Consider the following 20,224-nt stretch of genomic DNA (forward strand, 5'->3'; position numbering starts at 1 on the left):
TGCCCTTTTACCCAGGCAGCTTCACACTGAAATGAGAAAGAACCAAATTTATTTCCTTAGTGGAGACAATACAATCTCCAAGTACAATTAGCTATTTAACAATCTTTCAGTATTCTAGAGAACTGACTGCCAGGGGCACCTGGCAGGCTCAGTTGGTAGAGCATGCAACTCTTGATCTCAGGGTCATGAGGTCAAGCCCCACACTGGGCAGCGAGCCTACTTAAAAAAAAAAAAAAAAAGCCAAATCCCAGAACAGTATAATTAGCTTAACTATCAGATTATTGACACTTGATATGGAATTAATAAGCTAAGAAACTACTTGGCCTGACTTGTGGTAATTATATTTCTGTATATATGTCCCCCAAATTAAAAAAAAAACTCAAATAAAACTTGAGTACAAATGTCCTAACAGCAATATTCACAATAGCCAAAAGATGGAAACAACCTAGATGTCCATAAGAGAAGAATGGATAAATAAAATGATATATTTGTAAAAATACAATATAATTTAGCCAAAAAAGGAACAAGGTACTGATACATAACTACAATAGACATAAACCTTGAAACATGCTAAACTGAAAAAGCCAACCACTAAGGATACACTTCAAAGCAAAGAATATTTCCAGGGTAGAACATGACATTACAGGATAAAAGGTTCTAACCACTAAGAATACTGTGTGCAGAGAGAGGAGTTAAGGGTGAAGAGGACCCTAAGTCTGGTCCCTGGAATTCAGCTAGATAGTTATCAAATCATTCTGAAAACCTGTCAAATCAATGGGAGATCTGAGAAAAGAAATGATGCAATTCTACACGTGGAAAAGCAAACACTTTTTGGAATGTAGGAGGTGTGGAGAAGTTGAAACCAAGGCAACATCCGATAGGAGGATACAGCAGTGCAAAGGAGCTAGAATAAGGAGGCTTCCACAAGTATAAGCAGCAGAGCAAAAAATCAAAACGTTTAGAAGTCTACTACAGTGGGGGACATCCCTGGCTTAAGGTGCTCAGTTGACAGAGCAGGATGGAACCCCAGGTGAGATAGCATGGTCTTGGGATCCCCAGGTTCACAAGAACATAGTGTGGCAGACTTCCCAGGCAACAGAGCAGGGAAGCTGGCTGAAAACAAGTCTAGGCACAAGCTTTCTACTTGGTGTTGCCATAAACTGCAAACTACTTCATGGTCACAGGACTGCTCTCTGGGAAGGGGTCCAGCAAAAGCCAGAACCATAGTGAGACCCCCCCTTCTTCCCTCAGGAGTAAGGGTGTGGGTCTACACCACAAGAGCCCCTAAAACTTAGAGACTTAAAACTCAATCACATGACTGAGATAAAAATGCTCAAGCACAAGCTGAGTGAATGCAGAGTTGAGATGGAAACCTGGGAGAAAAAAAGTGATTGCTTTTCTGTGAGAGCTCACTGAAGAGTGGGGAAGGGAAAGTTTGTGAACTTTCATCTCTGGGTCTAGAGAGTGGGGTGCCACCATTTTCTTCCCCTGCATCAGTCCTAAAAGCCTTCAGTGAGCAAAATAGCATCACATAAGGTAATCTGGAGCCCAGCCCTCTGGAAAAGGAGGCACAATTCCACTGGGCAAGGGCATCTGTGAATCAGCATAACAGCCCCCTACCCAAAAAGATCAGCAGGAACAACCAGTTACCACTAAGTTTATTAATCATAGAGAACTGCAAAACTTCAGCTCTTGGGGAAAACAGTATATAGTATTCATGATTTGTTGTTATTCTCTTCAGTTCAGTTTTGGATTTTTAGCTATTTTTCAACTCTTATTCTTTTCTAATTTGTATTATATGTATATATACATATATACATAATACACAAATATATGTATATATATGTTATGTATGTATTTTTTATTTTTGGTATACATTTATTGAATTTTACTTTGAATTTTATTTTCATATGTATAGGTTTGCCTTTCTTTTCTATTTGGGAATCTTGTTTCTTTTAACAAACAGACCAAAATACACACAGCATCTAGTATTTTGCTTTCTCTGTTTTGTTTCTGGTTTGATTTTTTTTTCTTGTTTTGTTTTTGTTTTCTTGTGATTTATTTTATTTTTGGTTTTGTTGTTTTATCTCTTTCTTCTATCATTTCTGGACATAATGATGAGATAGAGAAATTCACCACTAAAGAGAGAAGGTTATTACCATTGCCAGGGGTTAAAGCAATATGGATATAAGTAAGATGTCTGAACTAGAATTTAAAACAAATGATTAGGGACATCTGGGTGGCTCAGTGGGTTAAACCTGTGCCTTCAGTTCAGGTCATGACCCCACGGTTCTGGGATCGAGCCCCGCATTGGGCTCTCTGCTCAGCAGGAAGCCTGCTTCCCCCTCTCTGTCTCTGCCTGCCTCTCTGCCTATTTGTGATCTCTCTCCCTGTCAAATAAATAAATAAAATCATTTTTAAAAAATAAAAATAAAATTATGATTATAAAGATACTAGCTGTGCTTGAAAAAAGCATAGAAGACACCGAGAATCCTCCAATGAAGAAATTAAAAAATTAAAATTTAGTCAGGATGAAATTAAAAATGCTATTACTGAAATGCAGTAAAAAATGGAAGCTTTAGGGAGGAGTCAAGATGGCAGAGAGGTGGCAGGCTGAGACTACTTCAGCTAGCAGGAGATCAGCTGGAGAGCTTATCTAAAGATTGCAAACACCTGCAAATCCATCGGCAGATCGAGGAGAGGAAGAACGGCGGTTCTAGAAACAGAAAAACAACCACTTTCTGAAAGGTAGGACTGGCGGAGGAGTGAATCCAGAGCGACAGGAGGATAGACCCTGGGGGTAGGGGCCGGCTCCGGCAAGCGGTGGAGTAACGGAGCACAAAATCAGGACTTTTAAAAGTCTGTGCCGCTGAGGGACATTGCTCCAGAGGCTAAACCGGGGCGAAGCCCACGCAGGGTCGGCGTGGCCTCGGGTCTCGCAGGGTCGCAGAAGGATCGGGGGTGTCTGAGTGTTGCAGAGCTTGCAGATATTGGAACGGGAAAGCCGGCTACAGAGACAGAGCCGACAGTAAGCTCACAGCTCGGTGTTGCCTTGAGCCGGTCGCAGGCTCGGTGAGCTCGGAGCGCGGCCGGAGGTTAGGCAGATGGGAGTTACTAGGAGTTGTTCGCTGAGGGCGCACTGGGGAGCGGGACCCCGGGCTCTCGGCTCCTCCAGGCCGGAGACCAGGAGGCCGCCATTTGTACTCCCGTCCTCCGGAACTCTACGGAAAGCGCTCTGGGAACAAAAGCTCCTGAAAGCAAAGCCGAGTGGATCACTCAGCCCGGCCCCTGGTAAGGGTGGTGCAATTCCGCCTGGGGCAAAGACACTTGAGAATCTCTACACCAGGCCCCTCCCCCAGAAGATCAACAAGAAATCCAGGCAAGACCAAGTTCACCTACCAGGGAGTGCAGTTTCAATACCAAGGAGAGCAGCAGAATTCCAGAGGAGGAGAAAGCAAAGCAAAGAACTCATGGCTTTCTCCCTGTGATTTTTTATTCTTGCAGTTAATTTAATTTTTTTCTTCTTCATTTTTTTTTCTCTTCTTCTGCTAAAATTTTTTTTAACTTTTACCCTTTTCTTTTTTAACATTTTTAAACTAGTTTATCTAATATATATATATTCTTTTTTATACTTTTCTTTATTCGTTTTCTTTTTTTTAATTCTTTTTTTTCTTTTTTTTCTTTTTTTCTTTTTGAACCTCTTTTGAATCCCCAAATCAGAAGAGATCCCAATCTCTTCAATCTCTTTTTTTAATTCTTTTTTAAATTCTTGATTGAATTTTTAATTCAATCTCTTTTTTTAATTCTTTTTTTTTCTTTTTTTTCTTTCTTTCTTTTTGAACCTCTTTTTATCCCCAAATCAGAAGAGATCCCAATCAGAAGAGATTGGGAGATCCCAATCAGAAGAGATCCCAATTAGAGGAGATCCCTCACCCAATCGTGAGGGGGGAGAAATCCCCCCTCACGATTTGGGATCTCCTCTGATTTGGGTAAAGCATATTTTCCTGGGATTGTTGCCACCCTTTTAGTATTTTACTTGCTCCTTCATATACTCTTAGCTGGACAAAATGACAAGGCGGAAAAACTCACAACAAAAAAAAGAACAAGAGGCAGTACCGAAGGCTAGGGGCCTAATCAATAACAGACATTGGTAATATGTCAGCTCTAGAGTTCAAAATGACAATTCTCAAGGTTCTAGCCGGGCTTGAAAAAGGCATGGAAGATATTAGAGAAACCCTCTCCAGAGATATAAAAGCCCTTTCTGGAGAAATAAAAGAATTAAAATCTAACCAAGTTGAAATCAAAAAAGCTATTAATTAGGTTCAATCAAAAATGGAGGCTCTCACTGCTAGGATAAATGAGGCAGAAGAAAGAATTAGCGATATAGAAGACCAAATGACAGAGAATAAAGAAGCTGAGCAAAAGAGGGACAAACAGCTACTGGACCATGAGGGGAGAATTCGAGAGATAAGTGACACCATAAGATGAAACAACATTAGAATAATTGGGATTCAAGAAGAAGAAGAAAGAGAGAGGGGAGCAGAAGGTATACTGGAGAGAATTATTGGGGAGAATTTCCCCAATATGGCAAAGGGAACGAGCATCAAAATTCAGGAGATTCAGAGAACGCCCCTCAAAATCAATAAGAATAGGCCCACACCCCGTCACCTAATAGTAAAATTTACAAGCCTTAGTGACAGAAAATCCTGAAAGCAGCCCGGGAAAAGAAGTCTGTAACATACAATGGTAAAAGTATTAGATTGGCAGCTGACTTATCCACAGAGACCTGGCAGGCCAGAAAGAGCTGGCATGATATTTTCAGAGCACTAAACGAGAAAACATGCAGCCAAGAATACTATATCCAGCTAGGCTATCATTGAAAATAGAAGGAGAGATTAAAAGCTTCCAGGACAAACAAAAACTGAAAGAATTTGCAAACACCAAACCAGCTCTACAGGAAATACTGAAAGGGGTCCTCTGATCTAAGGTAGATCAGAAAGGAACAGAGACAATATACAGTAACAGTCACCTTACAGGCAATACAATGGCACTAAAATCATATCTCTCAATAGTTACCCTGAATGTTAATGGGCTAAATGCCCCAATAAAAAGACACAGGGTATCAGAATGGATAAAAAAACAAAAACCCATCTATATGTTGCCTCCAAGAAACTCATTTTTTTATCAATTTATTTATTTTCAGAAAAACATTATTCATTATTTTTTTTCACCACACCCAGTGCTCCATGCAAGCCGTGCCCTCTATAATACCCACCACCTGGTACCCCAACCTCCCACACCCCCGCCACTTCAAACCCCTCAGACTGTTTTTCAGAGTCCATAGTCTCTCATGGTTCATCTCCCCTTCCAATTTACCCAAATTCCCTTCTCCTCTCTAACGCCCCTTGTCCTCCATGCTATTTGTTATGCTCCACAAATAAGTGAAACCATATGATAATTGACTCTCTCTGCTTGACTTATTTCACTCAGCATAATCTCTTCCAGTCCCGTCCATGTTGCTACAAAAGTTGGGTATTCATCCTTTCTGATGGAGGCATAATACTCCATAGTGTATATGGACCACATCTTCCTTATCCATTCATCCGTTGAAGGGCACCTTGGTTCTTTCCATAGTTTGGCGACCGTGGCCATTGCTGCTATAAACATTGGGGTACAGATGGCCCTTCTTTTCACGACATCTGTGCTTTGGGGTAAATACCCAGGAGTGCAATTGCAAGGTCATAGGGAAGCTCTATTTTTAATTACTTGAGGAATCTCCACACTGTTCTCCAAAGAGGCTCCACCAATTTGCATTCCCACCAACAGTGTAAGAGGGTTCCCATTCTCCACATCCTCTCCAACACATGTTGTTTCCTGTTTTGTTAATTTTGGCCATTCTAACTGGTGTAAGGTGATATCTCAATGTGGTTTTAATTTGAATCTCCCTCCATTTACTATAGCACCAAGAACCATAAGATACCTGGGAATAATCCTAACCAAAGAGGTAAAGGATCTGTACTCGAGGAACTACAGAACACTCATGAAAGAAATTGAAGAAACACAAATATATGGAAGACCATTCCATGCTCTTGGATCTGAAGAATAAACATTGTTAAAATGTCTATACTGCCTAGAGTAATCTATACTTTTAATGCCATTCCGATCAAAATTCCACTGGCATTCTTCAAAGAGCTGGAGAAAATAAGCCTAAAATTTATATGGAATCAGAAGAGACCCCGAATCGCTAAGGAAATGTTGAAAAACACAAATAAAGCTGGCGGCATCACGTTACCTGATTTCAAGCTTTATTACAAAGCTGTGATCACCAAGACAGCATGGTACTGGCATAAAAACAGACACATAGACCAGTAGAACAGAGTAGAGAGCCCAGATATGGACCCTCTACTCTATTCAATTAATCTTCGACAAAACAGGAAAAAATATACAGTGGAAAAAAGACAGTCTCTTCAATAAATGGTGCTGGGAAAACTGGACAGCTATATGTAGAAGAATGAAACTCGACCATTCTCTTACACCGTACACAAAAATAAACTCAAAATGGATAAAAGACCTCAATGTGAGACAGGAATCCATCAGAATCCTAGAGGAGAACATAGGCAGTAATCTCTCCGATATCAGCCACAGCAACTTCTTTCAAGATACGTCTCCAAAGGCAAAGGAAACAAAAGCGAAAATAAACTTTTGGGACTTCATCCAAATCAAAAGCTTCTGCACAGCAAAGGAAACAGTCAAAAAAACAAAGAGGCAACCCACGGAATGGGAGAAGATATTTGCAAATGACAGTACAGACAAAAGGTTGATATCCAGGATCTATAATGAACTCCTCAAACTCAACACACATGAAACAGACAAACACATCAAAAAATGGGCAGAAGATATGAACAGACACCTCTCCAATCAAGACATACAAATGGCTATCAGACACATGAAAAAATGTTCATCATCATTAGCCCTCAGGGAGATTCAAATTAAAACTACATTGAGATATCACCTTACACCACTTAGAATGGCCAAAATTAACAAAACAGGAAACAACATGTGCTGGAGAGGATGTGGAGAAACAAGAAACTCATTTTAAGCCCGAAGACACCTCCAGATTTAAAGTGAGGGGGTGGAAAAGAATTTACCATGCTAATGGACATCAGAAAAAAGCAGGAGTGGCAATCCTTATATCAGATCAATTAGATTTTAAGCCAAAGACTATAATAAGAGATGAGGAAGGACACTATATCATACTCAAAGGGTCTGTCCAACAAGAAGATCTAACAATTTTAAATATCTATGCCCCCAACATGGGAGCAGCCAACTATATAAACCAATTAATAACAAAATCAAAGAAACACATCAACAATAATACAATAATAGTAGGGGACTTTATTACTCCCCTCACTGAAATGGACAGATCATCCAAGCAAAAGATCAACAGGGAAATAAAGGCCTTAAATGATACACTGGATGAGATGGACATCACAGATATATTCAGAACATTTCATCCCAAAGCAACAGAATACACATTCTTCTCTAGTGCACATGGAACATTCTCCAGAATAGATCACATCCTCGGTCCTAAATCAGGACTCAACCGGTATCAAAAGATTGGGATCATTCCCTGCATATTTTCAGACCACAATGCTCTGAAGCTAGAACTCAACCACAAGAGGAAGTTTGGAAAGAACCCAAATACATGGAGACTAAACAGCATCCATCGAGAGAATGAATGGGTCAACCAGGAAATTAAAGAAGAATTGGAAAAAATCATGGAAACAAATGATAATGAAAATACAACAGGTCAAAATCTGTGAGACACAACAAAGGCAGTCCTGAGAGGAAAATATATAGCGGTACAAGCTTTTCTCAAGAAACAAGAAAGGTCTCAGGTACACAACCTAACCCTACACCTAAAGGAGCTGGAGAAAGAACAAGAAAGAAACCCTAAGCCCAGCAGGAGAAGAGAAATCATAAAGATCAGAGCAGAAATCAATGAAATAGAAACCAAAAAAACAATAGAACAAATCAACGAAACTAGGAGCTGGTTCTTTGAAAGAAATAATAAAATTGATAAACCCCTGGCCAGACTTATCAAAAAGAAAAGAGAAAGGACCCAAATAAATAAAATCATGAATGAAAGAGGAGAGATCACAACTAACACCAAAGAAATACAAACTATTATAATAAAATACTATGAGCAACTCTACGCCAACAAATTTGACAATCTGGAAGAAATGGATGTATTCCTAGAAACATAAACTACCACCACTGAACCAGGAAGAAATAGAAAGCCTGAACAGAGCCATAACCAGTAAGGAGATTGAAACAGTCATTAAAAATCTCCAAACAAACAAAAGCCCAGGGCCAGATGGCTTCCCAGGGGAATTCTACCAAACATTTAAAGAAGAACTAATTCCTATTCTCCTGAAACTGTTCCAAAAAATAGAAATGGAAAGAAAACTTCCAAACTCATTTTATGAGGCCAGCATCACCTTGATCCGAAAACCAGACAAGGATCCCATCAAAAAAGAGAGCTATAGACCAATATCCTTGATGAACACAGATGGGAAAATTCTCACCAAAATACTAGCCAATAGGATCCAACAGTACATTAAAAGGATTATTCACCACGACCAAGTGGGATTTATCCCAGGGCTGCAAGGTTGGTTCAACATCCGCAAATCAGTCAATGTGATACAACACATCAATAAAAGAAAGAACAAGAACCATATGATACTCTCAATAGATGCTGAAAAAGCATTTGACGAAGTACAGCATCCCTTCCTGATCAAAACTCTTCAAAGTATAGGGATAGAGGGCACATACCTCAATATCATCAAAGCCATCTATGAAAAACCCACTGCAAATATCATTCTCAATGGAGAAAAACTGAAAGTTTTTCCACTAAGGTCAGGAACACGGCAGGGATGTCCATTATCACCACTGCTATTCAACATAGTACTAGAAGTCCTAGCCTCAGCAGTCAGACAATGAAAAGAAATTAAAGGCATCTAAATCAGCATAGAAGAAATCAAACTATCACTCCTTGCAGATGCTATGATACTTTATGTGGAAAACCAAAGACCACTCCAAATCTGCTAGAACTTGTAGAGGAATTCAGAAAAGTGTCAGGATATAAAATCAATGCACAGAAAGCAGTTTCATTTCTTTACACCAACAACAAGACAGAAGAAAGAGAAATTAAGGAGTCAATCCCATTTACAATTGCACCCAAAACCATAAGATACCTAGGAATAAACCTAACCAAAGAGGCTAAGAATCTATACTCAGAAAACTTTAAAGTACTCATGAAAGAAATTGAGGAAGACACAAAGAAATGGAAAAATGTTCCATGCTCCTGGATTGGAAGAATAAATATTGTGAAAATGTCTATGCTACCTAAAGCAATCTACACATTTAATGCAATTCCTATCAAAGTACCATCCATCTTTTTCAAAGAAATGGAACAAATAATTTTAAAATTTATATGGAACCAGAAAAGACCTCGAATAGCCAAAGGGGGATATTGAAAAAGAAAGCCAAATTTGGTGGCATCACAATTCCGGACTTCAAGCTCTATTACAAAGCTGTCATCATCAAGACAGCATGGTACTGGCACAAAAACAGACACATAGACCAATGGAACAGAATAGAGAGCCCAGAAATAGACCCTCAACTCTATGGTCAACTAATCTTCGACAAAGCAGGAAAGAATGTCCAATGGAAAAAAGACAGCCTCTTTAATAAATGGTGTTGGGAAAATTGGACAGCCACGTGCAGAAAAATGAAATTGGACCATTTCCTTACACCACACACAAAAATAGACTCAAAATGGATTAAGGACCTCACTGTGAGAAAGGAATCCATCAAAATCCTTGAGGAGAACACAGGCAGCAACCTCTTCAACCTCAGCCGCAGCAACTTCTTCCTAGGAACATCGCCAAAGGCAAGGGAAGCAAAGGCCAAAATGAACTATTGGGATTTCATCAAGATCAAAAGCTTTTGCACAGCAAAGGAAACAGTTAACAAAATCAAAAGACAACTGACAGAATGGGAGAAGATATTTGCAAACGACATATCAGATAAAGGACTAGTGTCCAAAATCTATAAAGAACTTAACAAACTCAACACTCAAAGAACAAATAATCCAATCAAGAAATGGGCAGAGAACATGAACAGACGTTTCTGCAAAGAAGACATCCAGATGGCCAACAGACACATGAAAAAGTGCTCCATATCACTCAGCATCAGGGAACTACAAATCAAAACCACAATGAGATATCACCTTACACCAGTCAGAATGGCTAAAATCAACAAGTCAGGAAATGACAGATGCTGGCGAGGATGCGGAGAAAGGGGAACCCTTCTACACTGTTGGTGGGAATGCAAGCTGGTGCAACCACTCTGGAAAACAGCATGGAGGTTCCTCAAAATGTTGAAAATAGAACTGCCCTATGACCCAGCAATTGCACTACTGGGTATTTACCCTAAAGATACAAACGTAGTGATCCAAAGGGGCACGTGCACCCGAATGTTTATAGCAGCAATGTCCACAATAGCCAAACTATGGAAAGAACCTAGATGTCCATCAACAGATGAATGGATAAAGAAGATGTGGTATATATACACAATGGTATACTATGCGGCCATCAAAAGAAACGAAATCTTGCCATTTGCGACAACATGGATGGAACTAGAGCGTATCATGCTTAGCGAAATAAGTCAAGAGGAGAAAGACAACTATCATATGATCTCCCTGATATGAGGAAGTGGTGATGCAACATGGGGGCTTAAGTGGGTAGGAGAAGAATCCATGAAACAAGATGGGATAGGGAGGGAGACAAACCATAAGTGACTCTTAATCTCACGAAACAAACTGTGGGTTGTTGGGGGGAGGGGGTTGGGAGAAGGGGGGTAGGGTTATGGACATTGGGGAGGGTATGTGCTTTTGGGTAAATTGGAAGGGGAGGTGAACCATGAGAGACTATGGACTCTGAAAAACAATCTGAGGGGTTTGAAGTGGCGGGGGGGGGGGGTGGGAGGTTGGGGTACCAGATGGTGGATATTATAGAGGGCACGGCTTGCATGGGGCATTGGGTGTGGTGAAAAAATAATGAATACTGTTTTTCTGAAAATAAATAAATTGGAAAAAGAAGAAATAATGTGAGCAGAGCAAGTGGACCACGGGGGGAGGGGGATGGAAGCTTTAACAGCAAGGGTAAATGAAGCAAAAGAGAGTGTCACTGATATAGAAGATAAAATGTTAGAAAACAAAGAAGCTGGAAAGAAGAGAGAAAGACAAATAGTCGATCATGAAGGGACACTTTCAGAAGTCAGCAATTCCATAAAGTGAAATCATATGTGGATAAAGCATTCCAGAAGATGACAGGGAGGGGCAGAAGGTTTATTTGAACAAATTATAGTTGAGAACTTACCTAATCTGGAGAAGGAAACAGGCATTCAAATCCAAGAGGCACAGAGAATCCCTCCCTTAAAATCAATTAAAATAGGTAAACACCTCAACGTATAATAATGAAGCTTGCAAATTTCAGAGATAAAGAGAAAATCCTGAAAGCAGCTAGGGACGAGAGGTCTTTAACATACAAGGGTAGAAACATAAGACTGGCAACAGACCTGACCCAGAGACCTGGCAGACCAGAAAGGACTGGCTTGATATATTCAATGGAAAAAAATATGCAGCCAAGAATACTTTAACCAGCAAGACTGTCATTTAGAATAGAAGGAAAGATAGAGTTTCCAGGGCAAACAGAAATTAAAGGAATTTGTGAGTAGTACACCAGACCTGCAAAAAACTAAAGGGGATCCTCTGAGTGAAGAGAAAGGCCACAAGTAACAAATATCAGAAAGGAGCACACAATCTACAAGAACAGTGACTTTACAGGTAATAAAATGGCACTAAATTCATATCACTTAATAGATACCCTGAATATAATGGACTTAATGCTCTAATCAGAAGACATAGGGTAAAAATGATTGGATTAAAAAAAAAGACCCATTGACATGCTGTCCACAAGAGACTCAGTTTAGACCCAAAGACACCTGCAGATTGAGAGTGAGGGGGTGGAAAAAATTTATTATACTAATGGACAGCTAGAGTAGCCATTCATATATCAGAGAAACTAGATTTTAAGCCAAAGACTGTAATAAGAGATGAAGAAACACACTGTGTTATAATAAAAGCATCTATCCAACAAGAATAGCAACAACAATTATAAATATTTATGCCCCTAAATTGGATTCAGCCAAATATATAATTTAATTAGTAACAAAATTAAAGAAACACAATGATAGTAATACAATAATAGTAACACCCCAGTCACAGGAGTGGACAGATCATCTACCCGGAAGATCAACAAGGAAACTAGGACCTTGAATGACACACTGGACCAGAAAGATTTAACAGATATATTCGGAGCATTTCATCCTAAAGCAACAGAATACACGTTCTTCTCAAATGCACATGAAACATACTCTAGAATAGGTCACATACTGGGTTACAAATCAGGTCTCAGCCCATACCAAAAGATTGAGAGCATCGCCTGCATATTTTTGGACCACAATGGTTTGAAACTGGAACTCAGTCACAAGAGGAAATGTGGAAAGAACTCAAACACATGAAGGCTAAAGAGCATCCTACTAAAGATTGAATGGGTCAACCAGAAATTAAAGAAGAATTAAAAAATACATGGAAACAGGGGCTCCTGGGTGGCTCAGTGGATTAAGCCGCTGCCTTCGGCTCAGGTCATGATCTCAGTGTCCTGGGATCGAGCCCCGCATCGGGCTCTCTGCTCAGCAGGGAGCCTGCTTCCCCCTCTGTCTCTGCCTGCCTCTCTGCCTACTTGTGATCTCTCTCTCTCTGTCAAATAAGATAAATAAAATCTTTTAAAAAAATACATGGAAACAAAATGAAAACAGAACACTTCAGAATCTGTGGGATGCAGCAAAGGTGTTTCTCAAAGTGTGTATATAGCAAAACAGGCCTTTCTCAAGAAACAAGAAAAGTCTCAAATGCACATGCTAATTACACCTAAAGAAACTGGAAAAAGAAAATAAAGCCTAAACCTAGCAGGAGAAGAGAAATAATAAAGATTAGAGTAGAAACCAATGAAATAGAAACCAAAAGAACAGTGGAACAGCTCAATGAAGCGGAAACTGATATTTTGAAAGAATAAGATCAATAAACCCCTAGCCAGACTTATCAAAACAAAATGAAAAAAAGACCTAAATAAATAAAATTATGAATGAAAGAGGAGAAATCGCAGCTAACATCAAAGAAATGCAAACAATTGGAAGAACATACTATGAGCAATTACAAGCCAACAAATTAAGTAATCTGGAAGAAATGGATGCATTCCTAGAAACATAAACTACCAACCTGAAACAGGAGGAAATGGAAGGCCTGAACATCTATAACAGCAAAGAAATTGAAGCAGTAATAAAAATCTCCCAACAAATAGGAGTCCAGGACCAGAAAGCCTCTCAGGGGAATTCTACTAAACATTTAAAGAATTAAACCTATTCTTCTGAAGGAAACCTGAAGAATTAAACCTACTTTTCTGAAGGAAAACTTCCAGACTCACTCTATGAAGCTAGTGTTACCTTGATCCCAAAACCAATGACTCCTCCGAAAAGGAGAACTGTAGAAACTATCCCTGATGATCATGGATGCAAAAGTTCTCACCAAGATACAAGCTAATAAGCTCCAAAAGTACATTAAAAGTATTGTTCACCATGACCAAGTGGGATTTATTCCTGGGCTGCATGTATGATTCAACATCTGCAAATCGATCAATGTGATATACCACATTAATTAAAGAAAGGACAAGAACCATATGATCCTCTAAGTAGATGCAGAAAAAGCATTTGACAAAATACAGCAACCTTTCTTGAGTAAAACTCCCCACAGTGTAGGGGTAGAAGGAACATACCTCAATATCATAAAAGCCATGCATGAAAAACCCACAGTGAATATTATCCTCAATAGGGGAAAACCAAGAGCTTTTCCCCTAAGGTCAGGAACACTGTCGCTCTCGCCAGCAAGAACGACCAGGAGACCTCAGCGAAGCAAGCTTTATTTCTGGGTAGCTGTTGGGATCTCCCCCTCTCCCGCCCGCACATGTCTATATACCAAAGTTGCACAACCAATCACTTGCAGCCACATAGATACAAAATCCTCAGTTCCGCCTACTGGCTCGCATCCAGCCGCCATCTTAATGGCGTGTTTACTTTTGGGCACCGACAAAGTCGTATGGCGCCCGCGGGCCCAGCCGGAGCAGCTCCGCACCGTCGCCACTGAGAAGAACAATAGGCAGCCGCTCACCCAGTGGCGGCGACGACGGCTTGAGGCAGCGGCGGCCGAGGCAACGAGCAGGCACGGCGGTCTCAGCGTAGCCCAGAAGCATCACCGCGGCTGCTCCAGCCCCGCGCTGGCCCTGCACACAGCCCAACCCGCCACACATGCACCACAAGCCACTCGGGCACCGACATCTCCCCCTTTTCTTTTATATTAGGCATGCAAGGCAGGAGATCATGCCTGTCTTAGGTTGTCAGCTGCCATGAACATGCTTACCCGTCATCAGATAATTCCCCCTGGTTGGAGAACTCCTGGCTTAGGTTGCTATGTGCATGCAGCCAATCTTACCCGTCATTGACTACCGATCTAGCGCTGCCAGCCAGATTTGGGGAAATGTACCAGCTTCCAGTGCCATGCAAGCTTGTACTAGCGCCAACTGTTGCCTGCGTTGTTGTTTACGTAATGATGCAAAATGGCAGAACATAAGGATTTACAACAGATACCCAATCCCGTAATGGAGCTATGTCAATCTTACCTACTTAACTCTTTCGACAGATTAGCAGCAATAGAAAGGTCATTATAGGCCACGGAGGTTATGCAAAGTCCAGAAAGTGATTGGATGCATCCGGTCGTCAATAGTTTCTGGAGAATGTCCACTTGTTACAGACGTGGTGAGAGTTACAGCCGCTACAGTTGCTGCAGCTGCGGAGGCCGCTACAGCCACAATAATGGCTGCAGTGATCCCAAAGTCTCTTTTATGTCTTGAGAGCAATACAGGCAAATCGTTAGGATTTACAGAAACGGGCATGGGAATGAAAGTAGGTATACAGGAGGGAGGATGGCGGACTCATTCGTCTGTGGCATGGGGAACGGCCAGGCTTTCACTATTGCCCATTGGTGCATCTGTTGAAGGGATGCTGGTGTTGCCAGGATCGCTATCAGGCCGAGCATCAGGACGGGGCGGGCCATGTTGATCGATTCTTCTAATCAGTCGCTCCGGGACCCAGATAGGCACTTGGGTATCCTGTGGAAAAAGACAAACAGAACCTCGGTGCCATCTTAGGACCGGGTCAGGGCCTCTCCATTGGCCCGTGAGTATATCCTTCCACTTTGCCTGGGCTAGAGTGCGTTCGGTAACCGCCGCATGCCTGTCCGCTGCAGATGTACCATTATGGTCCAAGGACAAAAAATTTAAAATGTAAAGGGTGAGAGATGTAAGATCATGGGGTGACTTGTAGTCATCCCTTATTCCCCCTTTTCTTATTTTTCGTAAGCATCGTTTGAAGGTGCCATTGGCGCGTTCAATTATTCCTTGACCTTGTGGATTGTAAGGTATACCTGTAGTATGAACTATACCAAATTGACTCAGGAATTGATGGATAGATTTTGATGTATATGCAGGTCCATTATCTGTCTTTATTTGTTTTGGGATACCCCAATCTGCGAAGCATCGTAGGCAGTGTGTGATGACTTGTTTTGAATTCTCCCCCGTGAGGGGAGTAGCCATTATGATACCCGAATAAGTGTCCACTGATATATGTACGTACTTTTGTTGCCCGAATTCAGGTACATGTGTGACATCCATTTGCCATAGGTGATTAGCTTGAAGGCCTTTGGGATTTACCCCCAAGGAAGGCTGAGGGAGTAATGTGGCACAATTCCCACAGGTCCTTACTATATCTCTTGCCTGTTCTTTGGTGATATGGAATTTATATCTTAAGGTATTAGAATTCACATGCCATTTGCTATGGAACAGCTTTGCCTGTTCTAAGGTAGGGCAAATAAGTTGGAAACGACTATTGTGGTCTGCTAGAGCATTGCCCTCAGATAATGGTCCCGGTAGGCTCATATGGGCTCTGATGTGATCTATAAAAAATGGTGCAGTGCGCAGTTGCACAACCTCTTGTAGTTGCCTTAAGATCCATGGAATAGGTGAATCACTTAAGGAGAGGATGGCTGTTTCAATATTTTTTGTTGCATTTACCACATATTGACTATCAGAAATAATATTTAGAGAGTGTCTGAAAATCTTTGGAGCACTAGGAGCACTACTAGTAGCTCTACTTGTTGAGCCGACCTGGCAGGAACTATGATTGGGTTCACGATTCCATTTATGATATAAGCTCCTGTGCCCTCTTTACTTCCATCTGTAAAGACAGTAGAGGCTTCTTTTAGTGGTGTCGATCTACTAATTTTCGGTAGTATGAAATCAACACCCTTTGTGAATTCTATAAGTGGGTGTGAAGGATAATGATTATCAAATTCTATTGAGTAAGAGGTGGTCAGTATCGCCCAATCATCTAGGGTAGCACATAGTAGGCGAATCTGTTCCTTAGTATACGGCACGGTGCAATTGTCAGGTATGATTCCAAGAGAAGAAATACAAACAGTGATCAATTTGTTAGCTAGCATGGCTACTGCAACTGGATATGTTGTGATTATCCGAGGAAGAGTGTTTGGGAGGTACAGCCATTGTAAGGGCCCACCTTGCCATAGCACTCCAGTAGGTGAAGAAGGGGATGGAATCACTATGGCTTGGACTATCTGGCTAGGATCACATCTATCTGCTGAAGTCAAGGCAAGCCTGTCCTCCACGATTTTCAAAGCCTGTTTCGCCTCCAGAGTAAGGCTCCTAGGAGAGTCTAGATGGGCATCACCCTTCAGAATATCAAACAATGGTTGTAATTCTCCTGTAGTTATTTTCAGGTAGGGTCGGATCCAATTTATGTCCCCCAATAACTTTTGGAAATCATTGAGTGTTTTTAATTTGTCAGTTCTAATGGAGGCTTTTGAAGGTTTTACCATGGTATTGTATAGTTTCATGCCTAAATAGTCTTTGATGTTGGAAGCCTGTATCTTTTCGGGGGCTATAATTAACCCCCATGAATTTAGCTCCTTTTGTAACATTACTAAGGCTTCCGAAACTGTAGTAGAGTCAGATCCACACAACAATATGTCATCCATATAATGGTAGCACATTAAATCACGGTAAGTCTCTTTAATAGGCTGTATGGCTTTAGAAACATATAATTGACACATAGTGGGGCTATTAGCCATGCCCTGAGGGAGGACAGTCCACTCATATCTTTGGTCAGGCTCTGCATGATTAATAGAAGGTAGGGTAAAGGCAAATTTAATTGTATCCTCAGGATGCAGAGGGATAGAGAAAAAGCAATCTTTTATGTCAAACACTATTGATGGTCAGTTTCTCGGTAAGGCGGTTATCATGGGTAATCCCAGCTGTATTGGTCCCATGTTCTGCATTTGCCTATTAATTTCTCTAAGATCATGTAAAAGTCTCCATTTACCAGATTTCTTTTTAATAACAAAGATAGGTGTATTCCAAAGTGAGGTAGAAGGTTTCATATGGCCCGCCTCTAACTGTTCCTGTACCAGGGCTTTAGCAGCTGATAGTTTTTTATTAGTAAGGGGCCACTGAGGCACCCAGCAGGGCGTATCTGTCTTCCACGTTATTTTCATTGCCTCAGTGGCCCTTACCGAAAACCCAGGCCTTGCCCCTTATATTCTGAGGTGAAAGGGATGGTGTCTATTTTACCTTGCTCCTGTTTCCCTAACCCTTTTCCTGGTGTGTATCCCATTTTCTGCATCATAGCTATTGATCGGGGGATGTATATAGTTTCAGTTGTCAGGCGGATGCTCATCTGTTCCAAAACGTCTCGTCCCCAGAGGGAAATAGGAATATTGCAGACATAGGGCTGAAAAGTTCCCCTATGGCCTTCGTCATCCTCCCACTCAAGGGTAGCTGCGCTTTGATCAGGACTTTGAGCGATTCCTAAACCCCTGAGTGTTTGTTTTGCTTGTGTTAGGGGCCATCTCGGAAGCCACTCTTGTTGGCTGATGATGCTCTTATCGGCGCCCGTATCCAGTAACCCTAAAAATTTTCTTCCTTGCACCTTGAGGGTAATTATGGGCCTATCAGTCATATCCAGGTTCAGGCATGTTAGGTCAACTCCCGTAGACCCCAAACCTCTCGTACCTTTTTCTTTTCCTTTACTGGGAAAGGCTTCATGATGGCTAGGGAGTATGAGAAGTTGAGCTATCTGATCTCCTGGGCTAATTGCAGTAACTCCCCTTGGTGAAGACACCAGTATCTTGATCTCTCCCTCATAATCTGAATCTATTACCCCAGGGTGAACTATCAGACCTTTGACATAAGTGGAGCTTCGGCCAAGTAATAAACCTACAGTACCATGAGGGGGGGCCCCCTCTTAGATCGGAGGCCAATGCTTGAATGCCCATCTCCGGAGTCAGGACCATTCGGGCGGCTGCTCTGATATCGAGCCCTGCTGATCCAGAGGTTGCGCGCCTTTCTCCGAGGGAGGATACCATGTCCTGGGCATTTGCGTTAGTGCCCCATAAATTTGTGTTGGGCCCCGGGGCGTGGGGCCCTGCTTCCCGTTTTTTTAGTCATTGGATTGAATCCAGTTATTCGGCGGCAGGGGATTTCCTTGAATATCTTTCTGGGACCTACATTCATTAACCCAATGATTCCCTTTACGGCAACGAGGGCACAACCCAGGTGCGGGCTTGACTGGTCTAGGAGGTCCTTTACCCTTTGGACAATCCCTCTTAAGATGACCATCCCTTCCACAAAGGAAACAAGCCTTGGAAGAACTCCTGGTTCCTCCATTGAAACTTCTTATCCCTTGGACTACTGCTGCTGCCACAACTTGGCCCTGAACAACTGTATCAGTGATGTCTCGACACACTTTGATATACGTAGTCAGGTCCTTAGACTTCCAAGGGCAGATAGCCTCTCTACACCACTTATTTGCTTGTTCATAGGCTAATTGTTTAACAAGGGGCATTGCTTGGTCCACATCCCCAAATATGCGCCTTGGAGCAGACGATCTACAAAGTCAGCATAGGGTTCATTAGGCCCCTGCAACACCTTGGAAAGTTGTCCCTGCAAATCGCCAGAACCCTGTATGGTCTTCCAAGCCCTAGTGGCTGCAGCTGCTATCTGTACATACACCCCTGGGGGGTACCCAATCTGATTGTTTTGTCCCACAAATTGACCTCCTCCCATGAGCATGTCAATATTCCAGTGGGAATTCCCTGACACGGCGTTACGCCAGGCAGTTTCTGAGCTACACTCTTGCCAAGCAGTTTTCCATATCAAGTATTGTCCACCAGGCAGAGTTGCTTTTGCCATGTTAGTCCAATCGTCTGGGGTAAGGTTCATGCTACCGACTGCTTCCAAAAGTGAAAGTGTATAAGCAGCCTGTGGCCCTTAAGTAGTGACTGCTTCCTTAAACTGTTTAATAAGTTTGAAGTCTAGTGGTTGATGAAACCTCTATTGATTTTGATCTTCTAACACTGGGTATGCAAGAGGGGAGGGTTTAGTAAAGTCCTTAATGTCCCTCCATCCTGCATTTCTACATTCTGGACAACCGCATACCCCTCGGGAGCATGAAGTGTTATATGGTGGCGGCCATTCTGCAGGTGGCGCTATAGACCTACATTCAGGGGTAGGAATTCTTGACCTTCTGACAGAGGGCGCTAGGGAGTCATATTTTTTCCCAGCTTCTTTGTATGTCCTTCCCTTTAAAGGTTCGTTAGGGACTTCCTCTTTTAATTTTAAGTGTGTCATGGCTTCCCCAAGCTCATCTTCAGAGGAGCTCTCCTCTGAACTTTCTCCCCCTCTGCTAGATCCTGCCTTAGAGGCTTCTCTGACCTGCTCCTCAATAACATTTTTAACCGTTTTATGGTTAGAGTCTAGCGGAGTGCCGTTAGCTTTAAGCACTTCCGTCAGTAATCCTCCCATCTTAGTAAACTTTGATCCCATTATTTCTCGTCCTATGCCTAGGAATCCTTTTACTTCTCGTCCTATACTTAGGAACTTTCTCACTTCTCATCCTATACTTAGGAACTTTCTCA

Source organism: Neovison vison, chromosome 9 (genome assembly GCF_020171115.1).
Source record: "Neovison vison isolate M4711 chromosome 9, ASM_NN_V1, whole genome shotgun sequence".
Classification (NCBI taxonomy): domain Eukaryota; kingdom Metazoa; phylum Chordata; class Mammalia; order Carnivora; family Mustelidae; genus Neogale; species Neogale vison.